At 32.5% G+C, this 9,437-nt stretch overlaps 1 long non-coding RNA gene across 1 annotated transcript; it reads right to left on the reverse strand.

Moving 5' to 3' along the window:
- Positions 1–1,605: 1,605 nt before the first annotated feature.
- Positions 1,606–7,376, reverse strand: LOC145798690 (uncharacterized). Its single transcript, XR_014340098.1, has 3 exons — positions 7,080–7,376; positions 4,154–4,401; positions 1,606–1,900 (listed from the first exon to the last, which is right to left on the reverse strand). It is a non-coding gene; the product is annotated as an uncharacterized LOC145798690 (long non-coding RNA).
- Between the last annotated feature and the right edge of the window lie 2,061 nt (positions 7,377–9,437).

Here is a 9,437-nt window from a genome sequence, read left to right on the forward strand (position 1 = left end):
GAATCTACCTAAATTACCGTGGTTGATCCAACACATGGTCAATATTGATTATGAATGAACCATTGCTTTCTATATATATGATCAAAGCTTAAAATTTCATTTTTAATTGTCACGCTTATATTTACTTTTTATTGTATATATATATATATATATATGTATGCCATCAAACAATTGAGTGCAATCTTATAATTTTTTTATCAAATATCATATGTCATAGCAAATGAGACTGTTGGCTCTTGGATATATCCATCAACATTCGTAAAGAAAAATATGTATACATGGTGTTTGTTGTGTTAATGAGAATAAATTAAAAAAAAAAACTAAAATTAATCCAATAACAAATATAATTTTGAAAAAGGGAAAGAGATTGTGAAAAAAATAATTGCAAAACTAGTAAGATGGTTTGTAATTTTAACGACAGTGGTACTAGTTAATGAAAAATTATTAGGTACTTCCGGACCCACTTAATAGACCAAATAAAAGGAGCATAAACATCATTTTCCAAATCCATGATTGCCAATTAACACTATCATGAGTTGAGTACTCTCATCCCCTAACAAAGGGATCTAGTGTCACACTACAACAATTTTCACATTTGGCGACTAAATTTTTAGTCATCAAAAGTGAATTTTTAGTCACTGAAGGGCTTTAGCGACTAATTTTTTTGGTCGCAAAATTAGTAACCGAAGAGTAGTCGGGAAAGCTAATTGGCGACTAAAATTAATTTAGTCGCCAAAAGGTTGGACATTAAATTAATAGACCCTTCTCGACGACCAAACTTTTGGTCGCCTAAAGTCCCACCTTTTAGCTACTAAAATTTTAACCGACAAAGAGTTCATTTTTAGCTACTAAAAATTTAGTCGTCGAAAATCCCCATCTTTGGCAACTAAATGTTTAGTCGGCAAAGAGTTCTCCTACTAAAAATTTAGTCGCCTAAAGTTTTACATTTTTTGCTACTAAAATTTTAGTCGGCAAAAGTGTGTTTATAATTTAATTTTGTTTTTAGCTACAAAATATTTTAATGGCCAAATGTTTGATTTTCTTTTGGCTACTAAAGTTTTAGTCGCCAAATGTCCTTTTTTTTTCTTTTTTTTTTTTGACTACTAAACTTTTAGTCACTAAGGCCTCGTTTGGGAACCTTCCTTTTTAGCCAAAAAGTCAAAAAGTTACTAAATTAGCCAAAAAGTCAGCAACCCAGACAAAAAAGTCAAAGATTCTCTTTTCTCTCTACTTTTGCACATATTTTCGTAAAAAGTCAAAAAATCTTCCTAAACATACTAGTTTTTTTTAGCTCATATTTTAGCCAAATAGCTAAAAAGTTACTAAATTAGCCTGTTTCCAAACTAGGCCTAAATGTCTTTTTTTTTTTTTGTTACAAAACTTTTAGTCACCAAATGTCTTTTTTCTTTTTGCTACAAAATTTTTAGTCGCCAAATGTCTTTTCCCAAATTCTTTTTAGCTATTAATTGTTTAGTCGCCAAAAACATGATATTATGTTTTATCGCGAAATTATTATTTCTCTACAACCTGTCTATATACAATGCAACTTGTAATACGTATAAAAAGAAAATAATACATACTATCAATCATTCTACAATTTGCATCTATATACCAAAAATAAATAACATTAAATATCAAAGTCCATACAAATCAACTATTGTCCAAACTAAAATAATAATTCCATACAAAATATGTCATAAAAATCAAAGCCCTCTGTATACAAAAAAATACATTTACTATCAAGCAAAATTACCATTTGGCATGGCACAAATTGCCATCGTAATCTGTACCCACAACAAAAGGTGATATATGTACCACGACAAAAGTTTTCTATGGACCATGACAAAACGTCCTATATGTATGCCGACAAATGGTATATATGTACCACGACAGTCATTATCTGTTGATTGCCAAAAGTTTTCTGTATCAGTAATAATGAACTACACAAAAGCTGAGGACGACAAAAGTATTATATTAGTTCTACACAAAAGTGAAAATTCTTCTCCATACACCAATATGGATTATCCACAAGTCTACGCAACAAAACCATTTACAAAGAAAAACAAAAAACGAAACATTAGAGTTGGTTACAAAATATCAATTCAGTCAGCCATATGGAACATGTTCTAACATGCATTTAAGGTAGAACAATCGAGAAATGTCTTCTTGGAAATAAAAGAAAGTATATATATATATATATCATGCAATATTTATTCCAACCAATAGCACAAACAATGTAATATGTAATTTCTTTGTCCTATAAATATATAAAAGCAATTATTAGAATATGTAGATGTTATTTTAATAAATTTGTTGCTTTTTTAGCTAAGTGTTGCAAGTTTTTTTACTAAGTGTAAGAGTTATGAATTTTTGCCCCCAGAAAACCCTTTTTCGAGCAAGTGTAGGGCGTATTCGGCTCTAACTCCCAACCTACGGGTCCGAACAACGTTCCGTCAGATCTCACAAGTCCTATTAGCCATGGCAAAGCTATCCGTGTGAGACACACGGTCATTCGGGGGCTGTTTTGATTTTTCGACCCCGAAATGCTCCTTTTCGACTAAGTTTAGGGGGTATTCGGCTCTAACTCCCAACTTACGGGTCCGAATTACGTTCCGTCAATTCTCAAAAGTCCTATTTGTCATGGCGAAACTATCCGTGTGAGACACACGGTCGTTCGGGGGCTGTTTTGATTTTTCGCCCCCGAAACGCCCGTTTTCGACTAAGTTTAGGGGGTATTCGGCTCTAACTCTCAACCTACAGGTCCGAATTACGTTCTGCCAATTCTCACAAGTCCTATTTGTCATGGAGAAACTGTTCGTGTGAACCACACGGTGGTTCGGGGGCTGTTATGAATTTTCGCCCTCGGAAAGCCCTTTTCCGAGTAAGTTCAGGACGTATTCGGCTCTAACTCCCAACCTACGGGTCCGAATTACGTTCCATCAATTCTCACAAGTCCTATTTGTCATGGCGAAGCTATCCGTGTGAGACACACGGTCGTTCGGGGGCTGTTTTGATTTTTCGCCCCCGAAACGCCCTTTTTCGACTAAGTTTAGGGGGTATTCGGCTCTAACTCTCAACCTACGGGTCCGAATTACGTTCCTCCCATTCTCATAAGTCCTATTTGTCATGGGGAAACTGTCCGTGTGAACCACACAGTGGTTTGGGGGCTGTTTTGATTTTTCGTCCCTAAAACGCCTTTTTTCAGCTAAGTTTAGGGCATATTTGGCTCTAACTCCCAACCTACATGTCTGAATTGCGTTCCGTCAATTTTCACAAGTCTTATTTGTCATGGCGAAGCTATCCGTGTGAGACACATGGTCGTTCGGCGGCTGTTTTGATTTTTCCTCCTCGAAACGCCCTTTTTCAACTAAGTTTAGGGGGTATTCGGCTCTAACTCCCAACCTACGGGTCCGAATTACGTTCTGCCAATTCTCACAAGTCCTATTTGTTATGGGGGAACTGTCCGTGTGAACCACACGGTGGTTCAGCGGTTGTTTTGATTTTTTGCCCTTGAAACGCCATTTTTTGACTAAGTTTAGGGTATATTCGGCTCTAATTCCCAACCTACGGGTCCGAATTGTGCCCCGTCAATTCTCACAAGTCCTATTTGTCATGGCGAAGTTATCCGTGTGAGCACTTGGGCTTGTTTAACCCCCTACATTTTGGACACAATCATTGCTTGGTCAACAAGTTGACTCTTCACTAATAAATTGGGTATTGCATTATTTAATTACTGTCGCTTAATTAAACTCCGTCTTGGTTTTACTGTCACCAACACCATATCAGCACAATGCCTTCCTTTAATTAACCTAATAAATAACATTATGTAATTAAACCAAAGAAGCCCAAAATGAATCAAAAGCCCACAAATCAGGTTAAAGAAGATGACTGTTAATTATGCTGCTGTATTTAATTCAGCTAGAACCTGATAATTATTTCAAACATTAGAGTTATGTTGGTCAATATGTCAAATGTTAAGTCTTCATTTCCATTTTGTCTCCTTAACTTTTGCATCAACAAAGGGTATTTTCCATAAATTGATGGTAAAAGACAATGAAACATTCTAGTTTATGATCAAAACGACCTACCAAACTAAGTAGTGAAGTACAGAAGACAATAAAACAAAGGGAAACAAACTCAATTAAACACTCACCAAAACTCTTGCAGCCAAGGCTTTAGCGGGGCCTCTGTTTGCAAGTGTGGTCAGAGCTACCTCTGCTGCAGCATGTTCTGCTTGCCTCAAGGTAGAACAGAACGTGGGGCTTTCAAATGTCTCTCCATTAAAGTTGACAGTGGCTTTAAATCTGGGGGCATGATCTGGACCTTCTCGAATACATGAATAAGACGGCAGGTTGAAGCAGCTTCTCTAAGCCAATTCTTGTAATTGGTTTTTATACATGCCTATATACGATATGCTACCATAAATTAATCAAGTCAACTTTCGTGTACTTCAAGAGAGAAATAGAACAATAAAGATGAAGCTCCTTTATTATGTTAAAACACAATTATGCACCTGACTAGAAAATTTGAGCACATTTCTCTGCCAACTTAATGACAGCTTTAATAAAAGCAACAAAATATCGGGTATGTTTGGTTTGTGTTTGAGAGATGTGTTTTAGAGATAAAAAGTACGAAAAGTTGTTTGGTTTGGTTTTTTTCAAAAGATGTTTTGGAAAATTATTTTGAGAGAGAGTTTTGGAAAAAGTGATTGATTTGATGTGTGTGAGAGAGAGATTTGTTTGGAAAACTTGTTTGGTTTACAAGTTTTGAGAAATTTTTTTGGGAAAATTTGTTTGGTTTGATTACTTTTAAAAACTTATTTGTAGAGAAAATTTCCCAAAAATTTTTCACAAATACAAACCAAACGAACCCATCATGTTTAAAATCCTTCCAGGAAGTTTACCCAAGAAAGATGATGAAAAAAAGATCAAACTTATTTTACTAATAGAAAGCAAAAACTACATTTTAGATTATCATTTGTTTGAGTGAATAGATTGTGAGCAGATATACAACCAGTCACAATGAGAAAAGCACAAAAACATTCTTCACTTGAAGTCTGAAAAAAAGCAAGTCCAACACACCATTCATGTTTTCGCATAAAAAGGCCAAATCCCAAACGACCCCTAAATTTCTAGTGTTTGTTTAGGATAATTCAAAAACTGTTCCAGTGAAGTTCAAACTTGTTTTTGGGTGGCTAGCATACTGTTAAACCAGCCCATAGTTGGTATCAACTTTAAGCAAAGACTATATCTTCCATCCAAATTTGGTCTGAAAGGCATAATGTGCTAACCAAACACTTGAGTCACATCCAACCTTAGCTGATATGTTTCAAGATCTTTTAAGAAACTAGTATATGCATGTAGGATACAAGGAGAGTCCACCGACAACTGCCACCACTATATTATCATACATCAAAATATCTTAAATTAGTTCACACATAAACATAGTACAAAGATAATATCTGTCCAAGTTCATGGAAACAGCAGGAATTTTCCCTTTTGTTAGTCCACTAGTTTTGTAAATAATTTCAATGTCCCTCCATTTGGCTGCTGAGTAAATCTAGGAAGATAAGATAAAAATATTTTTTAAAGCTTGTTCAGTCCGTTTCAAAAAATTAGAATAACTTAGAGTAAGCCAAATTTTAGCTTACATCCATCCTAATTTCCTTTCTTTTCAGTTTTCACACATTTTCTTGGAGTCAATAAATTATTTATCATTAAAGAAATAAACTTGAAATCAACCCTAAAACAAAACTTCAAAAAGAAAAACAAACTACAAAATATCGGATCCTTCAATGCCTCATTTTTCAAACCTAATGCTTCAGTACACTCTTATGTACAAAAACATAATACATAGAATAACATCTTTGCAAGTTCATGGGAAACAACAGAAATTTCCCAATTGGTTTTATAAAGGTTGTGTTTGGATCATGGATTTGGGTAGGGATTTGGAAAGGAATTAGGGAAATGTGAATGAAATATAAGCTAAACTTTTTTTTTTCCTTTCCCTTTCCAAATCCATAATCCAAACACGGCCAAAGGATTTCAATGTCCATCAACTTGGCTGCAGAGAAAATAGAGAAGAGAAAAGATAAAAAATAACTTTTAAAACTTGTTCAGCTTATTGTTTTCATAAAATTAGAATACCCAATTCAAATAAAAAATATTAGCTTCTCTCTTTCCCAATTTCCTTTTGCCCAAATTTAACACATTTTCTCATGATCAAAAAATCAATCAACCCTAAGAAAACAACTTGAAATCACATTCCAAACAAATATGTAATCAAAAAATTTAAACTACACTATTGGATGCTCTCAATATCTCATCTCTCAAATTTAAAGCCTCATTATCTCAATTCCTCAAAAAATTCAATAACAAAGCAATGACTCTCTTCCTCCATGAAAACCCAAACAAATTGATTATCATTCAAGTAAAGTTCTACCAATTTGGTACAATTTCCTATGGAGGAAGGAATGGTGCCTGACAATTGATTACCAAATAGCCAAAGAGATGAAATCTCACTCATGTTGCCAACATTCAATGGGATCGAACCGTTAAGTTCATTCACATCGAGCCAAACAGTATCCAAATGTGGGGTTCGAAACAGAGATTCAGGGATTGAACCTTTCATGAAATTAGAATACAAGTTTATGAATCTCAAATTCAGCAAATTCCCAAAGCTCTCTGGTATATCACCAGTGAAGCTGCTTTGGGAGAGTTCCAAGTATTCAATGAGACTACAATTACCTAATTCAGGAGGGATTGAGCCTGTGAAACCATTGTTGCTGAAATCAATGGACTTCAATTGGGTCAATTCAGCTATCTCAGGTCCTAATCGACCCAATATTTGAAAACCAGAGAGGTTTAAAGAAACTACAAAGTGGTTGTGGTGATGATTGGAGTCACATTCGACTCCAACCCATGAACAAGGAGTGGAATCACATTCAACTTCAATTGAATAATTTTGTAGCCCCAAATTCAATTACTCGTATGATAATCAATCGCAAAAATACACAAACAAACTCATAAAAAAAGAAACAAAAAATTAATCAGAATGATGAGAAATGATCAATCTCGTACCTATAGATACAATGCTATACAACAAAAAGCAAGAACGAATCTCTGTACGCCATTCCCAGCCGCTTCGGATCGAATTTCTTGAACGAATCACATTCGACTCCAACCCATGAACGATTCCTGTATCGATCGCCACCGACCCATTAACCCTAGAAATGTTCAGTGTGAAGCGTCCGGCTCCCATGTCCTCCGTGGCCAAGGTGGGTTGAACCGGGTTCACAATCGATTCGAGGGAGCCGAGAGGGTAGTACGAGTGATTGATTCTCTGTGAGAGAGAGAGAGAGAGAGACAGAGGGAGAGAAAGAGGGCCATTTCCCTAAATAAGGTAAAATAGTAAATCAATTCTCAAATTAACCCTAGTTTTTAAAGAATTCTCAGAATAAGTTAACTCGCGGTTCACAATCGCGATTTTAACATATTTTCGCCTGCTGCGCGTGAAAGTTGGAAGATCTTAAATTTGCTGTTACGAAAAGCGATTTTGATTAAGAAATCGCGCTTACAAAACGCGAATTTAATTAATTTTTTTTTGTTTTGACTCGCTGTTACAAAACACGATTTCGTCAAAAAAAAAAAATTTTGTTCTGAACTCGCTGTTATAAATCACGATTTTATCAAAAAAAAAATTTCTTCTGAATTCGCTGTTATAAATCACGATTTTATCAAAAAACTTTTAATATATATTAAAATGTGATCAATATAAGACATAAGTTGGTGGTAGCTCAAATGGTAGTGCAATATTATGCCTTGGCAGGGTTTTCTTCTTCTTTTTCTTCTTTTTTTTTTTTTTTTTTTTTTTTTCACTCACTCTATACTTTATATATTTATTATGTAATTTTTTTATTAAAAAAAAATAAAACATTTGTTTGGTTAACTAAAATTTTTTTCTATAAAACACAGTTTTTTTCAAAATGTCAACATAATTGTTTAAAAAGTATTCAGTGTATTTGGTTTGAGTTTTTTGGATTTAGTTGCTTGAAAATTGAGTTTTTTTATTTTCATATTTTTTTGTTTTTAGAGAATATTTTTTAAATTTTAGATATTTTTTTTTTTACTTTTTTAGATGCACCTTACTTAGATATATCTAAAAAGTAAAAAATTTATGAAAAAATATTTTTCAAAATTAATAAATACATAAAAATATAAAAAATGCACAGAAAAAATATTTTAAATATTTTTTCAGAAAAATATTTTTTAAAATTTTGAACATTTTTTTTAAAATTTTTTTAGATGCACCTTAGATATTTGTATCTAAAAAGTAAAAAATTTGTGAAAAAATATTTTAAAAAATTAATAAATACATAAAAATATAAAAAAATGTACTGAAAAAATATTTTTGTATTTTTAATATTTTTTCAGAAAAATATTAATTTTTTCAGCAAAATGTACTCAAAAAATGTACGCTTTGAAAATATTTTAATACATTTTAAAAGCGTACATTTTGCTGAAAAAATATTTTTTGAGTACATTTTTTGAGTACGCTTTCACTGTGCATATTTTTTTGAGTATATTTTTCTGAAAAAATACTAAAAATACAAAAATATTTTTTCTGTACATTTTTTGTATTTTTATGTATTTATTAATTTTTAAAAATATTTTTTCACAAATTTTTTACTTTTTAGATATATCTAAGTAAGGTGCATCTAAAAAAGTAAAAAAAAATATCTAAAATTTTAAAAATATTCACTAAAAACAAAAAAAAAACGAAAATAAAAAAACTCAATTTTCAAACAACTAAATCCAAAAAACTCAAATCAAATACACTGAATACTTTTTAAACAATTATGTTGATATTTTGAAAAAAATTATGTTTTATAGAAAAAAAATTTAGTTAACCAAACAAATGTTTTACTTTTTTTTGATAAAAAATTACATAATAAATATATAAAGTATAGAGTGAGTAGGAAAAAAAAAAAAAAAAAAACCTGGCAAGATTTGAACCCACGCCCCCTCTGCCAAGGCATAACATTGCACTACCATTTCAGCTACCAACAACCTATGTCTTACATTGATCACATTTTAATATATATTAAAAGTTTTTGGATAATTTATAACAGCGAATTCAGAAGAAATTTTTTTTTGATAAAATCGTGATTTATAACAGCGAGTTCAAAACAAATTTTTTTTTGACGAAATCATGTTTTGTAACAGCGAGTTCAAAAAAAAAAATTTAATTAAATTCGCGTTTTGTAACCGCGATTTCTTAATCAAAATCGCTTTTCGTAACAGCGAGTTTAAGATTTGCCAACTTTCACGCGCAACAGGCGGAAATATGTTGAAATCGCGATTGTGAACCGCGAGTTAGCTTATTTTGGGAATTCTTTAAAAACTAGGCTTAGTTTGGGAATTGATTTACTATTTTAG

Source organism: Camellia sinensis, chromosome 9 (genome assembly GCF_055761805.1).
Source record: "Camellia sinensis isolate YWXY chromosome 9, ASM5576180v1, whole genome shotgun sequence".
NCBI classification, from domain to species: domain Eukaryota; kingdom Viridiplantae; phylum Streptophyta; class Magnoliopsida; order Ericales; family Theaceae; genus Camellia; species Camellia sinensis.